This window comes from Panthera uncia, chromosome D4 (genome assembly GCF_023721935.1).
Source record: "Panthera uncia isolate 11264 chromosome D4, Puncia_PCG_1.0, whole genome shotgun sequence".
Classification (NCBI taxonomy): domain Eukaryota; kingdom Metazoa; phylum Chordata; class Mammalia; order Carnivora; family Felidae; genus Panthera; species Panthera uncia.
In genome coordinates, this window is record NC_064807.1 from 42,384,874 (window position 1) to 42,400,106 (window position 15,233).

The 15,233-nt window shown below is 39.2% G+C and overlaps 1 protein-coding gene and 1 pseudogene across 1 annotated transcript in view; one reads left to right on the forward strand and one right to left on the reverse strand.

Moving 5' to 3' along the window:
* ADAMTSL1 (ADAMTS like 1) overlaps positions 1-15,233 on the forward strand; it is a 405,773-nt gene that overhangs the window by 134,575 nt on the left and 255,965 nt on the right. The window lies entirely within an intron of this gene.
* On the reverse strand, positions 14,669-14,940 carry LOC125913768 (non-histone chromosomal protein HMG-17-like; annotated as a pseudogene).

Genomic DNA, 15,233 nt, shown 5'->3' on the forward strand with positions numbered 1-15,233 from the left:
GAGCCACCCAAGCACCCCTCTCCCCTTTTTAAAATGCTGGAGGCATACCTCTTGACAAAATTTTCTTCTATATACCTAGCTTCAGGATAGGAAAACAAATGCCCCTCCTAGCAAAATATGTATCTCTTTGTTAAAGTTATTTTGGTTACAAGCAATAGAAATGTATTCTGTTCAACTAAAATTCAAAAGAAAGGGTTATTGAAGGGATAGATCAATGATAGGACTATCAACTATTTATTCAGAAAAACAGTTACTGGGTGGCCAGAATCAAAGAGCAAGCTGAAGGGCCAGACCTCAGGAAACATAGAAACTAGGGCAGCTTTGAGGTCCTTAGCTACAGATGTGCCCAGATCTGGACGAAGACTTCTGTCTTCCTCTGTCTCCAGTCACTTTTTAAATCCCAAGAAGACAATCTGGTCTGGTCTAGGTGTCTCTGTTATTGACCTAATTAGCCCTGACTAGGGGATAAAGCAACTAAAACGGTCATGGCCACTAGGGACCTCTTAGGGATGCTATATATGACTGTGCATATGGTGACAGTTTTATAAATTGCTTGTATATTTCTAAATCAGGGTTCAGTCTACATAAAAGTAGACTTTATTAAGTGTGTGTAGCTTCTGTGGGATAATGTAAAATTATTGACATAGGCTCTTAGAAATTTTAAAAGTCCAGACTTTTAGTTGTTTAGAAATTGTCTAAGAAATATCCCAGATATTTTCGCATAATAGGAAACAATCTATTAAGGCAATAGTTCTGCAGTTGCCTTAAAATTCTACCATCTTCCATTATTATTAGTAGTTCTAACAAGGTACTACAGTGTGGGCTCGTACATTTAAAAATGTCTTAAGAAATGGATATGATTTTGCTACTGCCTACTGCCTACGGGAGAGTAGTTACACCCCGAGTCATTCTGTTCCCTGGACAGTAAGGTGCACCCTTCATCCCTTAGTGGGAGAATCTGATGGGCTGGAAATGCTCAGAAGTTAATATTGATAGACAAGCCATGGAAAACCTCTGTGTTGGTTCTTACTAAAATCTTTTTGTACTAGGACAAGATGAACCTTCTGCTACAAACATGAGCCTCCTCTCTTCTTCAGCCAAAAGTTCACCAGGGTTCAAACACTGTTTTAATGGATTCCAGCAAGACTTCTGTGGGCCTTTAAGGAAGAAGTTTCTGGTGTGCAGCCTGGAGGAATGTGTCTAGCACAGTACCAGCACTAGAATCAGGACCCACCTGGCTTCAAGCCCCAGGCCAGCCTTCTAGTCTGCTTCCGATTTGGGGGGGACTTGGCAGGTTGCCTTTATTGTTCCAAAGTACTGCCGCCATTCCTTAGTTCACAGCTCACATCTCACCTCCTCTATCAACCCTTCCCAGGCCGATGAGAAACTAGTCCCATCTGTACCCCAAAGCTACTACATAAAACCTTTTATTCTCCCATTCAAACAAACAGAGACAGACAATTCTCAGTTGTCCATATTGATACAGGAGTGTGCTCCTGTAGAGAATCTGTTACTGTATCTAATCTGTCAAGACTTTTCTTCCTCATAGAGAGGTGTTTGACACATGCAGATAAGTAGGTCAGACATGGAGAAGCAGGGGGACTGGGCGGCTGGCTAAGGGCACAACCAATGTGTTCGTGGTGGTGAATTCTGAGTTTTTGATACCTGTTCTGAATACTCCCATCTTCCTTCTTTATCCTAGGTCAGTGGGCAGCTTCTGAGGGAGCAAATTAAGTCACCTGAATAATGAATAATAATATTTTTATCTAAAATGAGAGCTCCATTTTTGAGTTTTAAAGAATAGCAGCGAACAATATTTAAAAACGCACATTAGCATCTCCTTCTTGCCTTTCTCATTTCTTCAGCTTCCACAGCCGTATTTGTTGTTATAATTAATAGTGTTAGGAGCTTCTCCCATTGGTACACTTTAAGAGCGTTACATTGTTATAATGAATTCTCATAACAGCTTTTGAAGGTGTTATTGGAATTATATTACAGAAGAAACCAAGACATCGAGAAATGTGAGAACATGGACAAGGTCATACAGCTAATAAGTAACAGAATTTGCATTCAAGTTCAAATCCATCTGGGGGCGCCTGGGTGGCTCAGCCAGTTAAGTGTCCAACTTTGGCTCAAGTCATGATCTCACAGCTCATGAGTTTGAGCCCCGCATCGGGCTCTGTGCTGACAGCTCAGAGCCTGGAGCCTGCTTCGGATTCTGTGTCTCTCTCTGCCTCTAACCCACTCGCATTCTGTCTCTCTCAAAAATAAATAAACATTAAAAAAAAATTTTAATAACATTTTTTTAAAAGTTAGCATTTTAACCATTTTAGATAGATAGTTCAAGTTCACCAGCATTAAGTACATATACATTGCTGTATATGTAACCATCTCTGCCATTCATCCCCAAACGTTTTTATCTTCTCCAGCTGAAACTCCATACCCATTATACAGTGATTCCCCATTCCCCTTCCTCTAAGCCCCTGGTAACTATCTTTCCATTTTCTGTCTCTATTAATTTGATTATTCTGGGTACCTCATATAATTGGAATTATACAGTATTTGTAATCTTGGTCTCTTATTGAACTTAGCTTAAAGTCTTCAAGGTTCATTACTCTTGTATCATGTGTAAGGTTTTCCTTCCTTTTTATAGCTTGAATAATATTCCAGTGTGTGAAATGTTAAAATGATAAGCTGAGGCATATTAAAAAGTGAGTTTATTTGGGTGTTTTCCTATTAGAATCAGGCAGTATCACACTGGACATGGTTGGGAGCACTTACCAATAGGAGCCGGGGGAGAGACTTATTTAAAGAAAGTGCAGAAGCAAAGAAAGGAAATTATTTGACTGGCTATAACTTAGAGCCTAATTGACTCTTACTGATTGGCTGTCTTTGCAGTTTTGATTTTGTAACCTTGAGGCATTTATAGACTTAGATCTAGGTTTCCTTACGTAGGCTGCCATGGCGTTAGAGCCACATCAGTCTAATGGCCTCCTTGTTTAATTAATTTAACAGTATATACCACATTTTGTTTATCTGTTCATCAGCTAGTAGGCACTTGGGCTGTTTCCATCTTTTGCCTGTTGTGAAGGATGCTGTTATGAACATGGGCCTACAAATTATCTGGTTAAGTCCTCGCTTTCAGTTCTTCTAGGTATATATCCAGAGCTGGAATTGCTGGATCATATGGTAATTCTATGTTTCATTTATTGAGGAATCTCCATACTGCTTTCCACAGCAGCTGTACCATTTTTCATTCTCACCAGCTCACCACCTACTCCTCTTGTACCCATACTTCTAGCTTACAAAGCTCTCTAAAGCATGGGCTGTGACTTCTCAGCTGTTTACCCTCCAACAGCCAGGACAATACATTCCCATAAAGGGTGTTGAGTAAAGGGCTTGCTCATTGTGATGGAGATCATGGCCCTGAAACTTCTTCAGCTTCTCTAGGCAATTTACAAAAGTTTGGGCTTGGGATTCCTGGAGCCTGTATTCTTCCCTACCTTTTCTCCCTCTGCTGCTCACAAGCTCAGAGAATAACCATGAAAATGGTGAGATGCTGTCTGCTGGAAAGAAAGAAAAGTATAGCTGTGCCTCTTTGCATACCAATGAGGTGTTTCAGAGCGCTGCGGCCTGCTATGTATGCGGGTGTTGATTTATGATAGCATGTACAAGTTTGGCAGGCTGAATCCACGTCTGCAATTTAAATGACCACTTAAAAAATGGAGCCTTTTCTTCAGATCTAATTGGACCCAATGCCAGCATTGTAGTTGAGAAAGCAGTTATGTCTGAAAGAAAGTTCGAATCCCATTGCAAAAGAAGTGGGTCTTGTGGAACTACCAGATAAGCACTTAGTCCAGAAACGTAACCTTGACAATGTACACATTTTAAAGCAATGCATGATTATATTCGGCCGGGGATTCTGCCCTCTCTTTAGGAAATCTTTATGGAAATGGGGTGGACAGCTTTGGGTTCAGGCGCAGAGACAGAATTGCTCTTTCAGGAGCATAAGTGGGCTGCCAGCTTCCCACCTAACTAACGCTTCCCATGGTCCTCATTTTTTACTTGTAGTTGTCCTGTGACAGGAATCTTGAACATTTCTGGAGCTGAAGTTGCCAATGTTCCTGTTTTTTGGAATTATGTGAGGTTCTCAAAAACTAATATGAGAATACTCTGTTCACATGCTTTCCAAATGTTTTTATTTTGCCTTTGACAGAGGAGGTCAGGACTGTGTGTAATGGTGCTTTGGTATCAGGATGCATCCTTCTTGCCTCACAAATTGGCCTCTGACCCAAGCTGGGTGGAGGGAGCAGAGGCAGGTACTGTATGTGTGAATCAGGTGTTCAAGTCAGGATGCTAGAGAATTGGCCATGTGTCATCCTGGGCTTTCTTCTTCCTGACACTGCGTGGTACAAATCAAAAGTTCGCCTGGAGGTCGTACTCAATGGCTACTGGCAGGGCTTTTGAGGTCTTTGCTGGGTCAGGCCGCCCATATGTGAGCTGTGTTTGGGCTGAGTTCAGCTCCTTTCCGTCTTCTCCCTCCTCACTGCCCCCCTCCTTCCCCTTAGTCTTGCCAACTGCAACTGAAGATGTTTTCCCCTCTGCTTAAGGTAATAGCTGACTTAATGCCAAAGCCAAGCTACCGGCAAGCATTGAAAATAAATTTGCGGAGGTGGGGGGGAGGGGCTTCATACTATTGGAAAAAGCCTTGGAATCTTTTTTGGGAAGTTTTTGTGTCCCAAGAGACTGTCCTGCAGAACCATCTTCCCCTTTTGAATGTCCTTAGTTGGGTCTAAGAAACAAACGTAGTGAACATTATTGATACATGATAGGCTAGGTTTTAAAGCAGAGGTACAAACATTCCCTGAAAAACTATGTCTTAAAACAGTGTGCTGTCATATAAGAAGCTGCTACATCCCAGTGGTGCTTCCCTACTCCTCTGAGTATACAGACAGCTGACTTAAAAGTCCTCTGGTAACCCTTTTGCACTGCTGACAGGGATACAAATTGGTGCCGCCACTCTGGAAAACAGTATGGAGGTTCCTCAAAAATTTGAAAATAGACCTACCCTATGACCCAGCAATTGTACAACTAGGTATTTATCCAAAGGATACAGGAATGCTGTTTCAAAGGGGCACGTGCTCCCCTATGTTTAGCACCCCTATGTCGATAGCAGTGCTATCGACAATAGCCAAAGTATGAAAAGAGCCCAAATGTCCATTGATGGATGAATGGATAAAGAAGATGTGGTATATATGTATATGTATATACACACACATACATACATATGTACACACAGTGGAATATTCCTCGATGATCAAAAAGAATGAAATCCTGCCATTTGCAACAACATAGATGGAACCAGAGTGCATTATGCTAAGCGAAATAAGTCAGAAAGACAAATATATGATTTCACTCGCGTGTGGAATTTAAGATACAAAACAGATGAACATAAGGGAAGGGAGGCAAAAATAGTAAAAACAGAGAGGACGACAAACCATAAGAGACTTAAATACAGGGAACAAACTGAGGTTTGCTTGAGGGGTGTTGGGTGGGGGGATGGGCCAAATAGTCAAGGGGCATTAAGAAGGACACTTGGGATGAGCACTGGGTGCTATATGTAGGTGATGAATTACTAAATTCTATTCCTGAAATCATCATTACACTGTATGTTAACTAACTTGGATTTAAATGAAAAAAAAAAAAAAAAGTCCTCTGGTGTATTAGACCACCCAGTGTAATAGGAATGAAGTATTACAAAGAGGTTGGAACCCCAAGTCTGCCATTTTCTAGACAGGTGACAAAAAAATCACCTAGGTTTGTCATCTATGCAGTTTGTGTAAGGCTTCGTGAACTCAGCAAAACATCAGTCAGTACCTGGGGGACATAGTCGTGGCTTCCTGATAATCATGATACTTTCCCCTTCACTAGTTATTTATTGTTGTCTCTTCTTGACATCACATTTGACAAGTGAGAAACATCCTTTGCCACAGTCTACAATTTCTTAGTATAATCTCCCACTCTTAAGAATAATTGTGGCTGACACTATTCATTTTCTACCTTCCTTTCGACTCTGATGCAACACTAACCACAAAACAGGAGGCTTCATGGACTTCAGCTGGGAAGACCACACCTTGCTAAGGCAAGTGACAAGGGAAATCCATGTGTCCTTAGTCTTAACACTTTCATTGGAAAGAGTTTAGAAATAGAGGTTAGAAATCATCTGAGAACTCAATGCCCGCATGTTCTGGGCAGCACCATATTCATAAAAGCTATAATGCTGATACTAACAAATATTTTCATCTGTTCTTCTAAATTTTTTTTAATGTTTATTTATTTTTTGAGAGAGACAGACTGAAAGCTGGGGAGGGGCAGAGGAAGAGGGAGAAACAGAATCGGAAGCAGGCCCCAGGCTCTGAGCTGTCAGCACAGAGCCCATTGTGGGGCTCAAACCCACGGACTGTGAGATTATGACCTGAGCCGAAGTCTGACACTTAACCGACTGAGCTACCCAGGTGCCCCTATTTTCATCTATTCTTTGGTAAATATCCCAGTAAGTGATTCCTTCTAACATGCCTGCATCTACAGGAAATAGTTTAATACAAGTGGAATTTTAATATAGAAAATGGCAAGAAGACTAGGTCAAAACCATGCAAAGAATCCATTTGACATGACAGCACTTGAAAACCTTAAAATCAGTGGTTAAAGCATGTTTTTCTAGCAAATGTGGTATTTAGTAGGCCCAGTCTTGCAGAATTGGGGGACATTTCTATTTTAGATTCACATAGTTGTATTGATAAGGACACATTGCGTATTATTTTAATATAAACCAATTATCCAAAATTTATATAACTTATACATAATACATACAGAAGATATGTTAGTTGGTTTAGTATTTGTCAAATTATGACTGTTGCGTGAGCCATGAAAATCTCCCCTCTTCTTTACACCTGGTCCAACCAGGAAGCAATAATGTGAGGGCATTGAAACAGGTAATTGGGTATCTTCATAGAAGTTAGAAGATAGCACATAGATAAGCTTTCTGTGCTCGTTTTTAAGGTAGTTTTAGAAAACTGACTAAAAACCAATTATACCTATTACAAAAACTTGAATCTTAAAATATGTCGAGATTTAAATGTAAATTTTTAGACATATGCTAAGTATCAAATTCCGTCGGATTTGAAATTTATAGTTTCAGCTGATTTTAAACTAGGACTATTATAGGAAAGAATAATAGTTCAATTTTATGAATGTGAGTGGGTGACTAGTGGAATTTTCTTGGTCTTTCTCAATGGGAAAAATGTATGCAGTCATTTCTTTTTATCTCAGGGCCTTTGAGTGAATTTGGTTTTGTCTAAAATGAAAGAAAGGGCAGTTTATTTTTGCCACAGTCAGTATTGTAGTGATTCAGCGAAATACAACCGATTATCATAAACTCACAAGCCTAGATAGAGTTTGAAAGGGTGACCAAGTGGATAACCGTCAGTCTTCTTCCCACTCAATCCAGTCACCACATCCAGAGGCTGACCTAACATCAGATTTAGGAAATATAGAGCCCATTAAAAATCAGTAAGTCCATGTTTCTCTTACAACTTTGTGACTGCTATTTGATTGGTTTATTGCTAATTCTGATTGAGAAACCATTCTAATTCCCAGTTTTGAGCAGGCTACTTTTCCTTAAAAAAATAAATAAATAAAAATTTTAACTGATTTGTTTTGGTTTGCACATTCATATTCATTGCACATTTGTTCCCCATTAACACAAATAGATTTTTTAATATTTCTTCGACCAACTAGATTTGCTGACTACTCACTTTCTTTCATTAAACTCAGCTGTCATATATTAACACATATATTAACATGTTCCTATGGGTGCAGACTCCCATGGATAAAACAGGACCCCAAACTCTTGCTCCCACCTCTGAAAATATATTTTGCTCCAGACTTCAGGTTTTAGAAGACTGAATTTGAGAAATCTCTTTTGTGTTGACAAATAACGCTTAGTAATTGTTCTTCTCTTAAACATATTTGAAAGTGGTCTCGAATTAACTAGGTTAGTAGTCTAGAAGTAGAGCTAAGGAAGGATATTTTAAGAATCCTAAGCATTCTTCTATCATTTGAGTGGACTGCAGAGGACATTATTTGCTACTCCAACAGCAATCCCAGAGAGGCTTTTTACATTTCTAACAGAGTCCTTAAAAAGTCCCAATTATCATTTCCGGAAGAGTCAATCAAGCTTGCTGCTATTTCACTGGCCACTTTTGCAAGGTAGAGGGAAATTTAAAAAAAATTTTTTTTTCAATGAAGCTCTCTTGCTCTGCCCTCTAAAACAGAGTCTGTTTCTTCCACAGGATCAGGGTTATGATCTTACTTTATATTTGCTGTTGTCAGATCCAGAGGAACTCAAATGGATCTGAGCTCTTACAAACTTGACCCTGTACCTAGAACTGTGAGACAAGCAGTCTACAGGTGCTCAAGTCACCATGCCACCCTTTACAACCTCAGACACATTTTCACATATAGGAGCAGAATACCTCCCCTTTGCACAATGGCCACATATCCCCCCAAGGTAATCAGCACATATGGCCCAATAACTATGGGGACTATAAAACAGAAGGTTTGAGAGTAGAATTATCCCAGAAATTCCAGGACATATATCAGAGTTGTTAAGTGGTAGGCCCTGTAGTAGATCTTCTTCTGTAAGCTATCACGTGAAATCTTTACAAGTATATAAAGTAGATTGATCATCCTCTTATAAGTCATGAGAGAACTGAATCTCATAGTGAACGTGTGTGATATATTCAAGCAAATGTACTAATTATCACATTCAGGTTGAGTTGTTTGTTCCCCCCGCCACGATGTCATGCTGCCTCTCTCATGAGTTAGGGCTATACAACACATAGATTCTTTATATAAGTAATGATATTCCAGGAGTGAATGTATGGATAAAAGACTGGGATGGGCACTATGGTCCTATTGGTCTTAAGTATAAAATTTCTAGATGGGGAGCAAATACTTTTAACAATTGTAAGACTCATGGTAGAACTGAGGATTATGTCATGGCTCTATTTGTTCCCTGAAAGAGTAAAACAATCAGAACAATTTTTTTTTTTCATTAAAAGAAGTTTACTATCCCATCCAAATATTTTGTGATATGACTTGTTCCTCAGGGAATGATCTGAGATTAACAACCTTTAGTTTTTCAAACTGATTTGAAACTTTTCTGCCTTGTGCAAGTATGATAGCTGTATGGGACAGAAGTTTGGAGGCATTTTACAGATGATATTTTTATATAAACTCTTAGATAAACTCTGTTTTGATCCATTTTATCGGCTTTTACCCTAGGACAGAAATGTTAATGGAGAACTCAAGAAAGGAAAAAGGAAATGTCAGTTGAGGACATTTATGACTGACTTTGAATCAGAATACTAATAGCCCCACCCAGAAGCTTCACATTAGAATAAGGTCATAGGTTTTGGGAAGTAACTAGGAATTGACTTGAGAGCCAAGGAATGGTGGAAGCCGTCCTGGCTAGGGATCCCAGATGCTTGGATGGCTGTGGGACCAGAAGTATTTTGGGAGACAGATATGTCCCTCTTTACCTTTCCTTTTTTTTTTCCCCTCTATCCTTGCCACACTCGTACAGGCAGCATACTACTGCTTTTTGGATATTGACTTCAGATAATATACCTAAACATGTGAGTGAGAGCATTGTTATTATATGCAGAATTTTGCTGACTTGTGGCCACATCTGGAATTTTGACCTCTTTAGATGTAAATTTTCACAGAATTTTCCAGAGCGATGTGTATGAGTGAGTTCTAACCATCATAGCAGAATGGCTACTTTGTGGTGACTTACTGAACAGACACATTCCAGTAAGATCCACATTTGTATCAGAGCAGAAGACCAGCTGCTATCTTTTCTTCTCAACAAAGGACTCTTGTGTTTGAACAAAAACTATGCATTATATGCCCAGCAGCAGAAGGGAGTCTGAGCAGTGATGTCAAAGTATACCATGATGTCACCACAATTCACAAAGAATTACAGTTAATGCCATGTGAAGTGAGGCCAAATTCAACACTTTCCCTCTTGGGCACTTCACAGTCTAAGAGACAGAAGCAAGGCCGGAGGTCACGCCTTTGTATAATTTTGTTTCGCATTTTCCAGACACCCTAATTTTGGAAGCAGGGGAGAGAAGAAGACAGCCTATTAAAGTCCACTGACCATGTGCCGAGAATGAATTCTAGTCTATGTCTATACTAGGATAATTCTTAGAATTTCTACTGAAGACTACTAGACAAACAAATTTAACCAAAAGCAATATGCAAAAAAGTCCATATGTTTTTAGCAATAAATTTACACCACAATTTGGCCAGACCCTGAAATAAATAAGAAAGGAGAAAAATAAATTAGATCAGGAGCACCTAAGAAACATAATAAATGTTGGAAATAAGACTTAGTCATTCTCTTTTTCCATTTCAGGGTATGTTTACCCAGCCATTAAGTAGATTAAATTCTTGATCTCAAGAAAGGCAGTGCTGGAAAAACACTTAAAAATATTTGCAATCTAATAAATTCACTGCTCCTTCTATCAGCTGTCTCATACCCCTAACATTGACATCATTTTCTTCCATTTGCTTAATAATATAAAGAGTTAAACATCAGAGAACCAGTGGCAATCCCCCAGCATCTCTAGAACTGCAAGCATAAGCAAGCTAATAAGGAGCACAGGACAATATCTCTAGCTCAAATGGTAGAGAAGATAGAAATAAGACGCTTAAAAAACAGCACCTGGTCACATCTTATTGCAAGGAGTCCTCCTTTAGCCTTTAACCACAGAAGTGGTTAAAGTCCCTACCCTTTGATGAGAGTGTGGATGGGTAGGTTGGAGGTAGAGAAGGAATATGGTTCTGATCCAGCCAGATGACCAGCCAAAGGGCTAGAGCCCACACAGAGTAATGGGAGGAGTCAGGCCTAGCACTGTCCAAGCTAAAGTCCCTTTGGAAAAGCCAAAAATCAGGTGCTCAGGAGATCAAGTACAAAGTAAGCTTCCAGGTCCAGAGTTGATGTCAAAGCTAGGATGTGAAGCCTAGAGCACTGTGCCTAGTGGATAAAGAGGGAGACTCACTTGAAAATAATAAGCATTTATACCTTAAGGCAATTTTGGAGCAGTGCATGAAGGACTTGAAACACAGTAGGCAAAGTGACAAGTGGAAATCAAAGTAGAAGTTGTAGTACTATAAAATGATGCATCCATGGAGATATTTTTCTTTTTTGACCGAGAGCTCTTTTTTGATCTTTGGAACTAGTGGCAGAGAGTTTAAGTAGTATAAACTGTTATTATGTTCTAGGGTGGGATAAGGAGGAAAATTCTTTGAAACATAATCTATCTCTCTCCCCACTAGCCTTGCCTATATACAGAATTCATTCATTCATTCATTCATTCAACAAATTTTTATTCATTGTTTGTTATATTATTAGACACTGGAAACTTGTGGTATTATATTCTAGGAGGAGATAGAAAATAAACAATAAACCTAATAAGCAAATTATATTATAAAAGAAGTGCCATAGAATGAAAAAAAAAAAAAAAGAACAGTGTGGAACATGGGTCTGGGATGCAGCTTTAAATAGTCTGATCAAAGTAGAGCTTATTGAGAAGATGAAAGTTAACAGCAAAGCTTAAAGGAGGCTTTAGTGGTGTCTATGAGAGAATATTCCAGGGGCACTTGGGTGGTTCAGTTGGTTGAGCGCCCGGCTCTTGATTTCAGTTCAGGTCATGATCCCAGGGTCATGGGATCAAGTCTTTCATGAGGCTCTGCCCTGAGTATGGAGCCTGCTTAAGATTCTCTCTCTCTTCCCCTTTTCCTGTCTCCCCTGCTTATACTCTCTCTGATTAAAAAAAAAAGAAAGAAAAAGAATGTTCCATCCAGAGGTGCTATCCTAAGACAAGAAAGTGCTATTTTTGAAGAACAACAAGAAGAGTGAGCCAGAAGGAGATAAGGTCACAGAGGTAACTCAGATGATAAAGGATCTTGTGGGCCATTGGAAGGACTGGTGAATCCAAGAGGAAATTGGGTAGGCCTACCTACCAGTGATTGGTAAACTCAGAGGAGAGACTGTTATGTATTGGGAAGCTCCCTTTGGAAAATCTTCTGGAGCAAATGGAATTAATGCCTTCACATAAAGTTTTTGCCCACATTGTGGTGTATTAGAGCATAGGACAGCTACACCTCATACATTTGGCCTGATAACCTGTAGGTATTTACCAGTGTTTCTCTGTGACATGTGTGAATCGCTGTTGAAAAAAAACCCAACAAATTTCTTTTTAAATCAATTCAATTGCTGCCTCAAAAAAGGAATCCTTCCCATTGAAAATATATTTGCAAAGCTACTGAAGGCAAAGATCCCACTTTTTCTTGATGCTCAATCTCAGTACTTAGAGCTGTAGGCTGATGTTGCTCTTGGCAACAAGTTGTGGCCGACAGACATGTTCATCCTCATTCTTCCTGTCTCCTCATTGCCCTTCTAACCCCCAAGAGGAACACAATACATCATGGAATAGAGGAATCACTCACTGATGACATAATGCTACTCAGCTTGGATTTCAACTCTGGCAACATCAATTCACAGTAATGTGACCTTGGACAAGTTGTCAAATCTTCTTGAGTCTAAGTTTTATTTTTGTAAAATAGACATAATTTTAAGTAATTTTCAGGGATATTACAAGAATTAAATAATGTTAACTAGATTTATGGTGGTGATAATTTTGGAATATATATAAATTAATATTTATATTATGTCATTATGTTTTATACCTGAAACTAATGTTACATACCAATTATATCTCAATTTTTAGAAAAGAATTAAGTGAGAAGATATATATGGCAAATGTTTGGCAAACACTAGCTTACTCTCTCTTGTGTAGGTGGGTTTCCCTTCTTTCTCTACCTCCATACCCCTATGACCTTTAGTCTTAGAGATCTTACTCCTTTTCTGTTCTCAACTATTTTGAGGAAATTATCTGATTAAACCCATTCACCCTAGATTGGACTATGCCTACTACTTCTGCGTATTCCCCACAGCACCATAACAGCCAGCATAATGCCTTATGCTCAGTTGGTTTGGTTTAATTTAAGTATAATCAACAACTTCATGTGTTAGTCCTCCCAAGGGTATTTGAACAACAAACAAAGGACTCAACCAGTGGTTCCCAACTTTGTAACACAAAGGTGTTCTTTATTATTTTTTTCCTATGGGCCTTGTGTTTTGGAAGTTTCCATCTACTCAAAACACTGCATGTATTAACTAATAATTTGTTTTCCCATTTTATGACTTAAATACCTGAGTATAAGTAAAAAAAAAAAATGCAGTAAAGATCTGGATTCAGCTTATTTGTGTAATGAGATGGTTGGGGGCTTGGGGGGCCTTATATGCTTTTATTGCAGTAAATATATTTCCATTAGGCCTTGAAAATACTAAACATAGCTCATGGACCACTATTAGCACCTTTGTGAATGGTCAGGGATTTTGTTTTCTCATATTAGGGAGGTGTGAAGCACAAGTGTAGATGGAGAGCATACCTTCCCATTTACTTCCTATATGTGTTTCCAAGTCACATGTACAGATGAAGCCACCTATCCATCCCTGTGCCTATGTCCTGCTCTGGTGGCAGTGGTCTTGATAAGAATAGTCAACTTTGTTATCACCATTCACCATTGTCATAATAAATATTATATTGTGTGTGTTTCCATGGTTCATAGAGATCCTACTATAACCTATAGTCAGAAATCCCAAGTTGGAATTGTGGTTTTGTTAGTCACCATCTTTGTTACCTTGGGGAAGTTGTTTAGCTTATATGAACCTCAGTGTTATAATCTGTACTTGAAATCATTCAAATCTTAAGAAAGTGTTAATTTTTTTTCTAAGCCAAACAGTATCCAGCTTTATTAAAGATACTTTCCGTAAACAATCATGGTATTGCAGGCAGGAAATGGGCAGATGGTCATTAACAGTATACAACAACTTTCAAACTCCATTTTTCAATGGACTACCAAAATCAGAATGCCACTGTAAAACCCAATGAAGTCTTCATTTGATGCTCTGAACAGGGAAAGTTTAGAGTGAAGGTTAACATTTCACGCTTAGCATATTGCTTAACAACTTTTCACAAGCTGACCCTGACTTTCGGGAAATGAAAATGGCAGAATTATCAATCTGAAGATCCACAAGCTAAAAAAAGAACTCTTTTAAGGGACTGGGAACCATTTCTTAGGCTCAGATTTCAGTAGGTCTTTGGGTTTAAGGGAGTCAAGTTGAAGGCAGAGAGGGAGATGAGGACAAAAAAATGAATTTTAGTTTTTCCACACCACAAAATATCTGTGCCAAGATGGCTAATGTGTGTCAACATCAAGGAATCTCTTCTCCTGGGAACCAAGAGGAATTTTCTCAAAACTAGAAGAGACAGTTTTTTTCCCCTCATATCAATCTAGCTTCCAGGATATTCTATTAGTGACGTATGCCCTTCCCCCCAAACAACAATGAGTGTTCTGTGTGCTAATAACATAGCTTTAAAAAAAAATTCTGCATTTTTATAATACTTGATTAAAAATAGTATTTCAAATTGTATGATCACCAAAGTATACATTTATCAAAAATGCACACACTTCACTTGACATCTCTGGCACCTTTAACTTTCTGTGCCTCTTCTGTTTTGGCATCTCCGTTTTCTGCAGGGTTATTCCCATCCTTGCCAACATCAGCTTTCCCCCTTTTCCCTTTTGGGTACCTTCTACCCCTTCTTTGCAAGGACCTTTTTGGTCTTGGGCTCTGGCTTTGGAGGAGTAGGTTTAGTAGATCACCTTAGATTTTCTCTGGGACTCATCCTTTACCTTGGCTTTATCTCCATTAGCATCCCCATCAGCCTATCCCTTGACCATGGTGGCAATGGCAGCAGGGCACAGGCATTGGACATGGGGATGCAGCAGCACACGGACTTTGGTGGGTCCAGGGGTCTCTCCTCTTCTTCTTCACACTGTTCAAGAAGGTTATTTTTAAGAGAAAGATTTGTGTTGAATCATCCAAATGATAGTCAGCTGGTTCATTTTTCTGGCTCTGGAATAGTAAATTGGTGTAGTCTCCTCCAATGATAGCCATAGTCTATTGGATTTGACCTTCTAGAGTACAATGTCACTGAAGATTTGGGGCCACATAAAATCTCAGTGGCAAAGAG